The 14,561-nt window shown below is 43.2% G+C and overlaps 1 protein-coding gene and 1 long non-coding RNA gene across 5 annotated transcripts in view; one reads left to right on the top strand and one right to left on the bottom strand.

The window, feature by feature from the left end:
• The window catches only part of LOC119177140 (enhancer of mRNA-decapping protein 4), a 99,823-nt gene that overhangs the window by 14,100 nt on the left and 71,162 nt on the right, over window positions 1-14,561 (top strand). The gene's annotated exons all lie outside the window — the stretch shown is intronic.
• Window positions 12,143-13,724, bottom strand: LOC119175538 (uncharacterized). The gene is made up of 3 exons (XR_005110305.2): window positions 13,638-13,724; window positions 12,851-13,086; window positions 12,143-12,349 (listed from the first exon to the last, which is right to left on the bottom strand). It is a non-coding gene; the product is annotated as an uncharacterized LOC119175538 (long non-coding RNA).

The raw sequence follows: 14,561 nt of genomic DNA, 5'->3' as shown, positions 1-14,561 counted from the left end.
TTCAAAAGAAGTAAAAAAGTTGCACTGACAGACACTTTAATTGAGTAACAATTGGCAGATAATTAAAGTATTGTGTCGGGGTAGGCTGTGGCCGCGAAGCCGACGAAGCAGTAGAACAAAGGCCGCAGCAGGCACAACATAAAGCCAGAATCAAACATCTCAGCAAGTCAACATTCCTGTGAAAGTTGTCAAGAATGACAAGTTCTGGGAATGAGCTACCCTTGGCCTTGTTCACCCACTGTTGATCAGTTGACACACGAGATAGAGGATGCCTCTTGGTGTTCCCAAAGCACTCATTTGTAAAAAAAAATTATGCACCAGTGGGCACTTGTAATACACTGCACATATTTATTCTATTTATTTATACAATACTACAGAATTTAATTAGGTAATATATGCACATAATAGGGACATATGGAACATTAGACAGCTGAGAAGTGATGGAAGTCATGGTAGCAATGTTGGAAAAGAATAGGCAATGAGTAATCATTGTATAAATCTGTATAATGAAATTTTCTACGATGGTTATTCATAAAGTAAGGGCAATTTCCTAATCTTTCAATATTTGCACGTCGGACTGAAGAGTATGCACAGCATAATCTGCTACTTCTCAGTGAAAGTACTGAAGTGATTGTTCTGGCTCAGTAGTCATCTGCTTGTCGGGGAACGCAGACAACAATGTTGACAAATATTGTTGCTCCAGCCTGTTGCGAGGTGCACACTGTAGTTACATTTTTGCATGTAAAAAAGTCACTAGCTTTTCCAATTTATGGGGAGTTGTGCCAAGTTCATGAACCAACTGTGAGGAGTGAAACAAGTGTCACAACATTGTATTGAGACTTTCGAGACGACAGCACAAATGTGTACGACAAAAAGCATCCAGACCAACCAAACTGTTCATGTGGACTGGATATTGCAGTAGATTGACGACTAAATGTTCGTGGTCGTGGAACTAAATGTTCGTGACGACTAAATGTTCGTGGAGAAACAAGGGGAACTTTGTCAAGGAAGACAAAGTTCCCCTTGTTTCTCACTACAATCCGCACAATTGTAGCTGATATGCCCAGATATCGCAAAGTTTGTTCACGCTGTGTTCCTGACCAACTATAACACCAAAGAACATCAAGTGGACGAGGGTTTTTTGACTGCTACCGATAAGATGGGGATTGTTTAATTTCGCACACTGTTACACAGGTGATGACGTTTGATAGCGTATGCAATTACAGAAATGATGGCTACCATTTTCCCAAGTCAAAAAGGCCATTTTAGTGTTTAATTTCATAAAATGTGGGCCACAATTACAGCTGACGTATACTATGAAACACTCACAAAAGAAAAAAGTACAATAAAGATTGATGACATCACAAATTCTTATCAAGAATCGTCCACCTACATGACAACGCGCATTCTTGCATCACAGTCAGAACCAATTCCCGGGAACACTGATTGCACGCCCTACAGTCTTGAGCCAGCACTATGCGATTATTTCCTCTTCTTTCACTTGAAGCGGTGGCTCGGGAAACGATTTGAAGACGGTGAGAAATTCAGCATCACCCTTCATTACAGCTTCAATTACCAGGTGGCAATCTTTTATTCAGATTGACTAAAGAAACTACTGCGACGTTACAAGAAGCACTAAGAAGGTGGCAGTGATTCTGTAGAAAAGTGAAATAGGTTTTTGCTAAACTAAGCCCACCAATAAAAACTTTTGCTAATGAATATTTATTTACTTGCTTGGAATCAAATGGCCCTTACTTCTTGAATGATCTTCAACTTTTTATGCTTTGGATTGACAGATGAATAAATGAGTTTTTTTTTTTGTGCCAATGTGAACAGTCATCAAAGACACTGCTCAAACGATGGAAAAAGGCAGAAGCTGAATTCACATTTTTATTCTTCACTACTTCCTAACTCTCTGCCTCACTCTTGACACATGTATCATATAAAACTAGTCCTTTTGGCTACATATTTTACAACAGTACAAAGAAAATCGCTGTTAGTACACAGTCGAATCATCAACATGTACAAACACTCGCCAACTCTTGTTATACCTACTGAGTGCACTCAGACATTATTCTGTTAAAAATAAACATGCCTTTAAAAATTCCTTGTCATCTGTCGGGACTTTTACATAGAACAAATATTAGTACAATAAAAGGTCATTATTTGAACTCGGTTAATTAAAAGCACACATGATTGATTGATGTGGGGTTTAAACGCCCCAAAACCACGATCTGATTATGAGAGACGCCGTAGTGGAGGGCTCCGGAAATTTCGACCACCTGGGGTTCTTTAACATGCACTCAAATCTGAGCACACGGGCCTACAACATTTCCGCCTCCATTGGAAATGCAGCCGCTGCAGCTGGGATTCGATCCCGCGATCTGTGGGTCAGCAGCCGAGTACCTTAGCCACTAGACCACCGTGGCGAGGCCTAAAAGCACACAGCCTTGTGTATATCTATGGGCGAAATCTCTCGATAATTTGAACACATTGGTATGCACAACGCTTAATTCAAATTGGGAGCCCCTTGTTTTCGTTGCTGCTTGCTGAAGTCTGTTTAGAGTGGTCACACTATTTTGAAAAATCAAACCAAACTAAATTTACTAGAGGGGGAAAACAACCGAACAGCAGCATTTCTCAACAGATGGGATTTCGGATGCTGAACTGGAGCCCTTGGGCTGGCTACGAATGATGGCCATGGTCACAGTGGAAAAAATGCGAGCGAATGCAAATCACTGATTACTTCTCATTTTGATTGCATTACCTCTGTCATGTAAACAAACATGTTTCGAATCATAAATGTTGACATACATTTCAACACTAAGGCTCACTGCTTGCGTGCATGTCGGTGCTTGTTTTTGGCATATCATCAGCCTGATTACACCCACTGCAGGACAAAGGCCTCTCCCAAGATCGGCCAATCAACTTGGTCCTGTGCTTTCTGCTGCCACATTATATGTACAAACTTTTTGATATCAGCGGTCCATTTCTCTTTCTGTCTTCACTTCGTGCGTTTTCCTTCTCTGTGAGTCCAGTCAGTTACCCTTAATGACCAGCGGTTATTCTGCCTGCGTACTACGTGTCCAGCCCATGTCCATTTCTTCTTCTTGATATCAACTACGATATCCGTAACACCCATTTGTTCCCTGACCCACTCTGCTCTCTTCTTGTGTCTTAAGGTTACACCTATCACTTTCCTTTCCATCACTCCCTGCGTCGTACTCGATTTAAGCTGAACCTTCTTTGTAAGCCTCCAGGTTTCTGCTCCGTAGGTAAGTACGGGCACGACGCAGCTGTTATATACCTTTCTCTTGAGGGTTAGTGACAAATTATCATTCAGGATTTGAGAATGCTTGCCGAATGTGATCTACCCATTCTTATCTTTCCTTACTTTCTTTAGTTAATTTACTCATGGTTCAGCTCCACGATTGCTACCTCTGCAAGACATGCCTTGCTTAATAAAGGGACGAGTTATTGCACAGTTTCTTTTTTTAGAACTTTGATAGTGTCACTCCCAGCATGCACGCGGTATGAGTAACTGTTTCAACACTACTATAACTCTACCTACTACTGCTTTGCAACAGTCTTTACATTGACAGCAATCTATACACTATTTGAAAAATAAGTGCTGCTAAATATGCACTACTACAAGCCCATTTGTTACCTAGTTATATGTGATACTCTATGACTTTATACTCTATGTTTGACATGTAGAGCGAAGTACAGTATGTGAACCCCTTGACATGCACTGTCCAAGAATTTTGAAGCTTGCACATTTCCTTTAAACTGAGTAATTCATAAAGCAAGAAAAAACAATCTGTGCACCCAATTTCGTACAGCTTGAACATACCGTACGCCATCACTGTTTTTCAATATGAGGCTTCCATTTGTCTGCCTGTCGTATTGGTGGCGCATGGGGTTGTCACTATGGCAACTGTAGAGCTTCTTACGACTGGATGTGGGTAGCTTGGAAATCAATGGTCTCTCTTTAGTCCAGTTTTCTGACAAGAAAAAAAAAAAAACAACAGAGTCATGAGCAGGGTAAGAGAGAAATGGTTGAACAAAATATGTTTAATAAATAAAGTGTCTTCAACCATACCTTGCGAGGATTTTGGCCTACGAGCTTGCTTTTAGTGATGATATGAGGGGTCCAAGCATATACTCATATGAGCAGTTCCTTGGAGGCTGCGTTTTGGTAGTAAGAAAAAAAAACTGTCCTGGTTACTCTGGTAGAAGCGTGAACGGATTTGTGATGTAGACTAAGAAGAATATATATGGAAACACTGCATATAAGAAAGGTAGTGTGGACATAACATTGCTGTTTTTGTGAATTCGTCTTGTGGATGGCATTATAATGAATTTATTTTAGTGCCGTTCTTCAGAGGGCAAAGCTGGGAAATTCCCCAACTGGATGGACTATATCGTTCATGCAAATGTATTATGCTTCATTGTAAGTTCACAAGAAATGTACAAATGCCTATATGTACTAAAGGTTCACTTGGCTCTAGTATGTATTGAATTTATGAGCATATATTGCAGCAGACTCATTTTAAGCAGAAACAGGTAGAACTTAAGCTGTGATCTGTGCTACAAACTTTAGCAGTAAGGATATTTTCAGGGAATGTGACAACGAAGTAAACAATCTCAAACATTCACAAGGTGTGCATCTCATTAGCAGTACAAGTCGAACAGCCTTATAAAATGACGAAAACTGTAGCGCATGCAAAAGAAAAGGACCATGTTCAGATGTAAAGCAGCGCATTTTCAATCACCGGCGAACACGCCCACATTGCGCAAGATTATTATGTCTTCGTAGGCAGTCTGCGAGCGATTTGCCGGCGTTGAAGTTTCACGCTGGAGGCTGCGCAGCGGGACGTCGGTGAAGCACAGAAGCTTGCATGGTTTACAGCCTCTAGACACATTCGCTTCGTTGTAGTGGCCCGTAAAGTCTGACACACAAGCTCGCATTGATATATCAGAGCTGAATAAAAGCGGAGCTTCGCAATGCCGATCGTCAAAAAGTACTGCGGACAATAGACCTCTCCCTGTTTGTAAACAATGTCACGTCACTGCGGGCACCCCGCTCACCATACCCTCTCTTGGAGCAGGTGCTGGTTGGCAAGAAAGTTTCGTCGGCGGCATTTTTCTGCATAGCAGAGCTGCGTGTCTGCATTCATTCGACGAAAAATTCTACATTGCTATGTTCTAAAGTCACAGCTTTTGAAAGAAGGTGGTCACGAAAAGGTCACTGCTAATAGCGTGAAAATTTGCTCATCGTAAATGGATAGATGGATGGAGAGAGAGACGCAACTAGCACAAAGTGGGCTTCACCCATGTAGACGGCAGCCATAAAAAAATCGGATTTTTTTGAAAGCGAACGTTTGGAATGTACACGGTAAGTAGAACTTTGAGAAATATTTGCATGGCATGAATGTAAACCTATTCAGTATCCAACGTGGCATGTGCTATGCAGTTTTAAACTAGATACAGCATTGGCGGCAGCATCGTTTTGAGCTGCTGTGTGCGACGTCAGGGATAAGATATTAACTGATTGCGCAAAAGTCTAATCAGAGTTTAATTAAAAAAAAAAAGGAAACACTTCTTGCCGTGCGTTAGGCTGAGGCTAACATATCCTATATAGTGAAGGTTAAAGTGCAATTCTGCCGCTGCATTTCTCAGTAACCCAGCGAAAAATCATGTGATGTAAAACCCGACAACCTAATAATATATAAGATTATCTGGCACAGTTACCTTGCTGGATTTGACAGCTATAACGTCTTTTGCTCCTTTTGGCTTGATACACAAACTTCTAATGTGCATTGTCACTTTATAAGGATTGAGCCGTAAAAGTACAAATTTTAGATAAGGAACGAAAATCTCCGCAGTTTCCATTACCACGTATCAGGTATCCGACAATACGAGTTATAGCCTTGGTGAAGCGTATATACAGATTCGGCCACGCTACAACATGTTTACAGCTCATGCGTAGTCGTATATATATCACCCGGAGGTCGTGCATTTTTATTTTTCCGCACTCCGTGCATACGCTGAGATGTACCCACTCGCTGATGATTACTTCAAATGCATTTTTACCTCGACTAAAATGTCAGATCGTAAAGTTCCATCGAAAACCAGTTACTGCAACCGGCCCACAACGAATACCAGTGTTTTCGCAAATAGGACGCGCCGCGTTATTCACACTGCACACACCACGCACAATATTCCCAGTTTTACCATACGTAAAGGTAAACCAATATTATCGACGCCTTTCAATGCACACTACAGGCCACAGTCAACACTGCACATTTTCGAAAACGATGCCGCTGTTCCTCGCACAGGCTACCACGTGTGTTCACTTCTCCGAGTTAGAAACAGCGAGCCAGCGTGGCAAATATTTCATCACGCACCTTACCAAACACCACGCACTTTACCACACACCTAGGTGCTCTCTGACACATACCATGGCTAATTTTGCCACTATTAAAAGTTTAGCCTTCAAAACTAAAAAAAAACTTGCCACATGCACCCAGCGACTGCACTACTCAGCCACCGGCGGGAGTGTTTTGCCAACCACCGCCTTACATGTGCACCGGTGACGTCATGCTGTGACGTACCCCGGTAGAGGTCTATTTGAACAAATCACGGAGGAAGGAAAGGTAAGGAGAGGCCCTGACGTCACTCGTTGTAAAGCCGCGATATGATGGCTAGAATTGGATTCTAGCCACCATATCGCGGCTATGGTGGCTAGAATTGGATTCTAGCCACCATAGCCGCAATGAAGCCGGAAGTCCGCCATATTGACTGGGCAAATTCTCCTCTCTTGTTTACATATGAATGCGAAGCAGAAAGCGCGACTTCCTCTCTGTCTCAAAAAGCACGTGGCCTGTGCGCCGCGTGCGCCGGTGCTATCCGAAACCAACGGAACGGATTTCAACATGCTGTCTTGCCGCGATACGGTTGACGAAATCTCTGCGTATGGCTGTTGTACTCTTGCACTGCCCGCGTTTACGATAAACACGGCAAGTTGTAGGTTAAGCTTTTTTTTTATTTGATGTGTTCTTCATGAAAATAAAGCTGATATTTCGGACATCGCCGCGCGATGAACCAGGCACCGAAATTTGTACAGCTTCTTTCAGATCACTTTTTCCCCCTTTTGCGCTTCTCTTTAGGCTTTTTGCGCTTCTCTTTAGGCTTTTGCGCTTCTCTTTAGGCTGGTGTCGCACTCTGATGCAGACAGTTACGGGGCTCACTTTTATCTCCTTTTCTTTTTTAAGAATCACATAAGAGGCGAAAGTTTCCCCAGATCCAAGTTACACGGATGAATTCTGTGAGCAAAGAAAGGGTCACTCCATTTTATACACCAGCATAAAAAAAAACAGTAACATATCTTTAGAAAAGGTTGGGAACAATTTCGAGTACTTCGTACTCAGCTATATGGGAGAGCACTGAGCCGTCCCGCTACAACGAAGGTAGGGTGGTTGCCCTAACTGCTTCTACGAAGACATTGGTTTAAACTCTGCACAAGCTCTTTGCTGGAGGAATGAGGATGTCAAGATCTACAAACACGTTTGTAAAGCTGGTTATGCGACAGAATGTTGACGAACAAAATTTATCAGAAATAGATTGTGACCCTCTCTAGCAAAAACCAGAAATAGTTTGGCCAGAAAATGTAAACTTTTATTTTAGAATACACATAATACTTACCTTAAGCATGCCTTAAAGAATTCCACTAGCACTTTTTTGAAACAAGCCTTTGTGTTCTCACAGAATCCATCGGGGTAACTTTATTCAGGGGAAGCTTTTGCCCCACTCGCTCCTCGAAGATCGCCTAAGTACTGCTTAGGAACACGTGTTGAGTTGTTTATCCCCCGGAAAGTCTGTTGCTTCATAGCGAATGTGTTGTGGAGGAGGAGGAGGAGGAATAAACTTTATTATAAGAAACCAGCAGGTTTAGGTGGCCGGTAGGTGTTCTGTGGCCGGGCTTAGGCCTCCTATGAGGGAACGTCGGATGGATGGATGGATGTGGCTGTACTGGATGTGGGATCGGGCGGCGGCTAACACCACCTAGCCATAAACTTAGTGAACTAACCATTAGATTTATCTTTTTTTCCCCTTTAAATAGTGAGGTTGAGGATTCGTACTTTAAAGTGAAGGGTTTATTTCAATCAGATAACCTCCTTCTAGTTAAGTCTACCCACTTAAAGTCTATTTTGCCCTCCCTGTCCCTAAACCCCAGTGCTTTGAAAAACTCTACGCCATCATCCTGAACTATCGGGTGAAGCCCTTTACAGAACATTATCAAGTGTTTGGCAGTTTCTTCTTCCTTTCCACACGCACTGCATACTGTGTCTACCCCTCCGTATGTGGCCCGATATGTCTTGGTCCGCAACACTCCCGTCCTGGCCTCAAACAGTAAAGAACTACCCCGAGTATTATCATAGATCCTTTCCTTGGCAATTTCCTGCTTAAAAGTTCGATAGATCTCTAGTGCGGACTTCTTAATCATGCCAATTCTCCACATGTCAGTCTCCGTTTCCTTCACTTTCTTCTTAACCGATAGTTCTTTTTGGTTTGGCCACCTGCTGTTTTCCAAGTATTTACCAGTCAACTTCCTGGTTCGCTTCCTCCATTTTGTATCGACATTCTTCATGTACAAGTAGCTGAAAACCTTCCTAGCCCGACGCTCCTCCTTCATTTCCCTCAATCGCTTCTCAAATTTTATCTTGCTGCTAGCTTCCCTGCCCTCAAATGATGTCCATCCCATATCACCTTTTACTCCCTGATTTGGTGTATTCCCGTGAGCTCCTAAAGCAAGCCTACCTATTCCACGTTGCTTAATTTCTAATCTTGCTTGAACTTCTCATTTCATGCACAAGACCGCATTGCCGAACGTCAGCCCAGGAACCATGACCCCTTTCCATATTCCTCTCACAACATCATACCTATTGTAATTCCACAGTGCCCTATTTTTCATCACTGCTGCATTCCTGTTACCTTTAGTTGTCACGTATATTTCGTGTTCCCTCAGGTACTCGGTGCCATTGTTTATCCATAACCCAGATATTTGTATTTATCTGTTATCTCAAGCGCGACCTCCTGTATTCTAAGCTCACTAACTTCGTTATCATTGAAAATCATGACTGCTGATTTTTCTTTACTGAATCTAAAATCTAACCTATCTCCCTCATTACCGCAGATGTCCATCAATCTCTGCAAATCTTCCTTGTTGTCGACCATTAGCACTATTTCATCTGCGTGCGTCAAGGGCTTGCCTCGACGCCGCCTCACGGGCGTGCTGGGTCGCCCCGGTTTGGTCGTCAAAGCGGGGAGAGCCTCATGGAGCTTCGACGAAAGGGTCGTGGCATTAGTGTGGGTCTGTACTGTACCGGTCACTCCCACAGCATGTGCGGAACAACCCCGTGGGCGGCAGACGTTGCTATTCAGGGTGGCAATCAGGCTTCTGCGACCGGCTGCCAGCCACGGGTCTATAACAAGGCCTACAGCCAGCATCCATGGTACATGCATGTATGGGGAGATTTCTCTGACCTCATTTGGAGGCCATCTGGCTACTGTAACCTAAGTTTCCTCTGACTATCACTTCTGGGCAAACTTGTCTCCTTGTCTGCACCACAAGCACCACCGGCTGCCAAAAAATCCACCGCCATGGTCGATGCAAGCATGGATTAAGTGGCGACTATCATTTTTTGAACTTTCAATGAAACTTCATGCAGTTACCATGCCTTGCTTGTTCCTAACATGTCGCTGACTTCACTCGGTCTTTTTAAGTTATTTACTTTTTTTTATTTTTCATGTATTCGACCTAGAAGTTGCGTTTTCCAAAAACTGGTGTCCTCATTTCCTAATCTGAGGTACTACCTCAGTCAAACTAAACGTGAACATTGCATCATAAAACAGGCATCCACGACTTTACAGGATGAAGGCATTTTTTCTGAATGGCTTGACCAGAACTTTAATGAGACGAGTTTGATGGAGCTCATAGCATTGGGCGAGCGTATGTGTTGGCAGGGGGCAGAACTCAGAAGATGGGTTGATGAGCGCTCTGATAGGGACTTAGAAAAAAGCTGCCAAAGCAGGTGAAGAGCGAGTCGTAGAGCATGAAGCAACCTAAACAGTGATTGGAACTTGAGCAGAAGGCACTGAGGCTGCCGAAAGGAGCACTGACAAAAAAATTTCAAGCATGAGATGTGCCCTTCATTTGATTGCTCGGTATGCATAGGTATTCTTGGCAAAATTATCATGGCATCTCTCATTTGGAAGTTATTTCATTTCGAGGGCAAATGGTGTTCAGAAACTGAAAGGGGGTTCAGCATGCTGTGAAATATACATTGCTGTGGCGCATTAGGTTTGGCCTTTACCATCCCGAGAGACAATGCGTAACTAGCAATGACGTCAATGATTTGAGTGTTTAAACATCGTGGCATTGACACTTGGAAACGCTTTAACTTTCAGTGACTCTCTCCAATTCGTATGCCTGATCTTAGCACCACTTGGAATGGTTTGTCATGTACTTGTCAGTCAGCATGTTCGAAAACTGCTGTGTAGTGTCGTCGTGTTTTTCGAAGGGCAAAAAAAAAAAAAAAAGAAAGCAGTAAGAGTGTGTTGTTTTTTTGGATTATGAAACACGCTAACATGACCACAAACTATCAAATTGTATGGGCAAATATCACCACCAAGGAAGACGCAGATAACATTCTCTGATACTTCCCTGCTGGTGTACAGTGTCAATTTTTATTAAAGAGAACACAGTGGGGCGTGGCCTGCGTGCTCCGGCAACTGCTGGCAGTGCGTTCAAACGGGAGCGAGAGCAACCACACTCTCTTTTAGCGTCATCGCGCAGTGAGGAAAACAACCATTCGTTGCTGATATAGAACAGCAAGATTGCAAGCCCTCCCCCTTAAAGGCGATTACCGGCTCTTGCATAATTGCTTTGAAAAGGGAGGTGGTCGCATTCTTGCTACTGGTTTTATATCGGCAACGAATGGTTGGGTTCCTCACCGCGAGATAACGTGAAAAGAGACTGGTTGCTCTCGCTCCCGCTTGAACGCGCTGCCAGCAACCACCGCAGCGCGCGGGCGACGCATTCTCTTTCATAAAATTGGACACTGTGCATTTGTGGCAGCAGTGCAATTCCAAATGTGTTGCTTTGTTACAACATTTTTTATCATGGACATTAGGCAAAAACAAAATGAAAAGGCACACATTTATCATTCTGGTTGTCCACAGCATCACAACCTGTCGATGTCATCGTACAGTTACCTGATATTTCATAAACCACTCTGCATATACTGGAATGATGTACACACTATTCTTGAATCAGTATGGCTTAGCATGACTCAAGTGTGCACCCCTTCGCACCAATTCTTATCGCTGCTTGGAAGGACGTTCATTTCTAAATCACTGCTTTGCCTAGTGTCAAAACTGAAATGAATTGTGATTCCCAATTACAGAAAGCTGCTTTCACCACTTGTCAACACTGTTGATGGCAATGGCACAATGATATCTAGCAGACGAACCTGATGTCACGCTTTTTTTTTGTAACACAATCAGCTGTGGTGGCTGTAAGGCAGCACTGGTATTACTAAATATTGGCGAGCGTTCTGCTTCTTGTCAATTGTACTCGATAGTGGTCATGTTAATAAATACAACTGATTCGTCCCTCCGTTGCATTCCGACTTGTGAATTGCTGTCGGGGGACAATAACTACATAGGGATTCAAATGCTGGCATGCCTAACTTCGATGTCATTACTGCTTAAAGATAGTCAGCGCTGAAGATTCCACAGAGTTAACTCCAGTGCACGATTTAGATGAAACACGTCCTTTGTTCATAAACTGTCACAGTTCAATTCCCGTATTCAAGGAGAATCTGGATGATTTGGACACTTATCAAAAGCAATTTGTGCTTGTTGCTATGGGTCAGGAATGGCCTAAAGAGAAATGGGCCATTGGCCAAGGTGTGCGCCTGCACAGTGAGGTAGTGAAGGTGTTTGGCGGTGTGTCACCAGAGGCCTAGTGAGACTATGAGGCCAAAAAAGACATGGCTCCACCAGGCCGTTTAGTTTTTTTTGGTCGGTCGGCAGAGATGACCGAGCAGGGCAAAATTTATGACCCATTGAGGGATTTGATGTTCACAGAAACAGAATATTTATTGCTGCCTTTCACTGTTCATTCACTAAAGGAACTGCAATGTGGTTTAAGAAATAGCATAAGTGGCTGACTACTTCATGGAGGCCCAGCGGCGACATAACCTGCTTGCTTTCCTAGACTAAGGGGAACGTGGTGAATCCATTAAGTCTCCAGCCAAGTATTTTTGTATTTCCTGGGCATCTGCAATGAGCAGAAAAACACTCATTTAGCAGATTACAAACTTTCTAATCGGACATTTGTCAACCAATTGCAACCATCACCCTTATAAAGTTTTGCTAGCTTCATTGCTTTAAAAGGTAAATAATCATGCCTAATTAAGCAATTAAGTAGAAAACATAAAATGGTGCGACTTGCACATCAAACGATAGTATGCAACATGCATTTGGGCGAATCATCAAAGACTGTTAGCATATTTTTTAATCATGGCTAAAAATAGCTGTCACACCCTGTATAACACATGCCACTATTGGTATAGAATATATACCACTAGCGTGGATTGATTTGACTACCATGTCTAAAAGTGTTACTGGAAATGCTTACAAGCACCAGATTACATATGATAAATATATGAAATAACTACCTATATATAATATATACCACTACTAGCCATTTTTCCTTGAGAAAGTTTCACATCGCCCGAGATCTAGTTGTAGGCTCGCGCGCACGAATCGCCAGGCTTACCGGTGCCTACTTGATCAGTCGGGAACGCAGCGGGCGTCTCCCCCACTGCAGGTGCTCCGGAAAGGTGCTCACGAATCAAGGCCTGCTTGAGCAATTCCTTGTACAATCTTCGCCGCTCCCGACACGTCCTTCCAATCAGGGGGTAATCAATCTGGATCCAATCTGGCCGGGACGTAACCGGAAGCACCAGGCACGACCTCCACCTCCCAGTTTTTGGCAGCGTCAGCACTCTCCATCTATCAGAAAAACGAGTGGTACTGCAATAGCAAATCTGCACGTCGAGCGCAGATTTGCGGCACGCATGAAAACGCGAGCCGCACGAAGGTCACATGCGTTCGTAGCGCCATAGAATCTTGACACGTCAGTAATTTAAAAATTATTTTTATGATTTGAATGTCAAATAAACATACACACGGTATAAAGTGGATTACTTTCAATAAATCATTGATTAATAATATGACAGTTATAAACCGAAAACAGAAAACTTTTTTCGTATGGGCCGCCATTTGCAGTTCGACTGAGCCGGTACTAATGATGCCAAGCAATCCAGACGGCTGGTCGTAGAAACTGAACAACGGTGTAACGTGTAACTCTGTGTAAACAATGTACACAACGACGACTTTTAGTTATCGACGTCAATTGTTCCCGACAGAGTTTATGCCTGAAGGCTCCGGGCAACCACGTTTCTCAGCAACACCGCCGACAAGTTGCGAGCGATGGCGGACCATTTCGAACCATCTTTAAAAGGGTCCATGGCCAGCACCTGACGTAACAGAAAAATATCTACCTCGGGCGTGAAGTAAAACCTTCCGCTGCGCTGCTTCGCTGGAGGTGGCCGATCCATGCTGATGCTGTCCGTGATCTGGCGCATGACCTACTACACTCCTGACCTGTTCAGATAGCGGGGTTCCTATGGGAGCGCGTGTCCCCGCTCTCGTTCAATCGCTCGCCGTAGGTGGCGCTACCTATAACCTGTTCGTCTGCTACTGTGCGGCCGGCAGGAGGGCGACGGACTGATACCATGCGTCTGCTTCTGTGACAAACTGCCTATACGTGTGATTGTTTTTTGCTGAAAAGGCTAACGTGTGCTATGTGTTACATTTTAGTAGTTAGGCTATACTGGTTGATTGACTTCTAAAGCTGTATATTTGCGTAGAAATGTCTTGCTGCATGGTTGTTTTTGCCATTCCAGCCTAAAAAAACTTCAATTTAGTATTCATAAAGCTTTTGACTAATAATGTACTCATTGGTAATAGAATATCAAACTGATTTTAGGTTGTTTAGGACGCGTCAGGTGAAACGCAGTGCCCCTGTTGAGCACTTACCTTGGACACTCGCCCTGGACAGGTGTTACACTTGTAGTCAATTGATAGAAGAGAATAATGCACATACGCCCACGGACGCATATCAAGGAGAGACACAGGAATTGAAGCTTTAACTCTTACTGTGACCTACACAACAAAAATTGTGCGTCAAATTTCGCTACGGGAGTTTGTCTGCTGGAACGGGGAGCGCTGGCCGATGCGCGTTTCTATGATTTTATATGTCCGTGCGATGAGACGATATGGTAAAGGCAGTGATGTGCCTATCGAGGGCAACACATTGCGACCCCAATAAAGTTTTTATCGTCATCATTATCATCATCTTGTCGAGCATAGTTAATAATAATAATAATAATAATAATAATAATAATAATAATAATAATAATAAT

The sequence above is a fragment of the Rhipicephalus microplus genome, chromosome X (assembly GCF_043290135.1).
Source record: "Rhipicephalus microplus isolate Deutch F79 chromosome X, USDA_Rmic, whole genome shotgun sequence".
NCBI classification, from domain to species: domain Eukaryota; kingdom Metazoa; phylum Arthropoda; class Arachnida; order Ixodida; family Ixodidae; genus Rhipicephalus; species Rhipicephalus microplus.
Note: the sequence above shows the minus strand (reverse complement) of the source record. Positions and strands in the feature narration are given on the sequence as shown.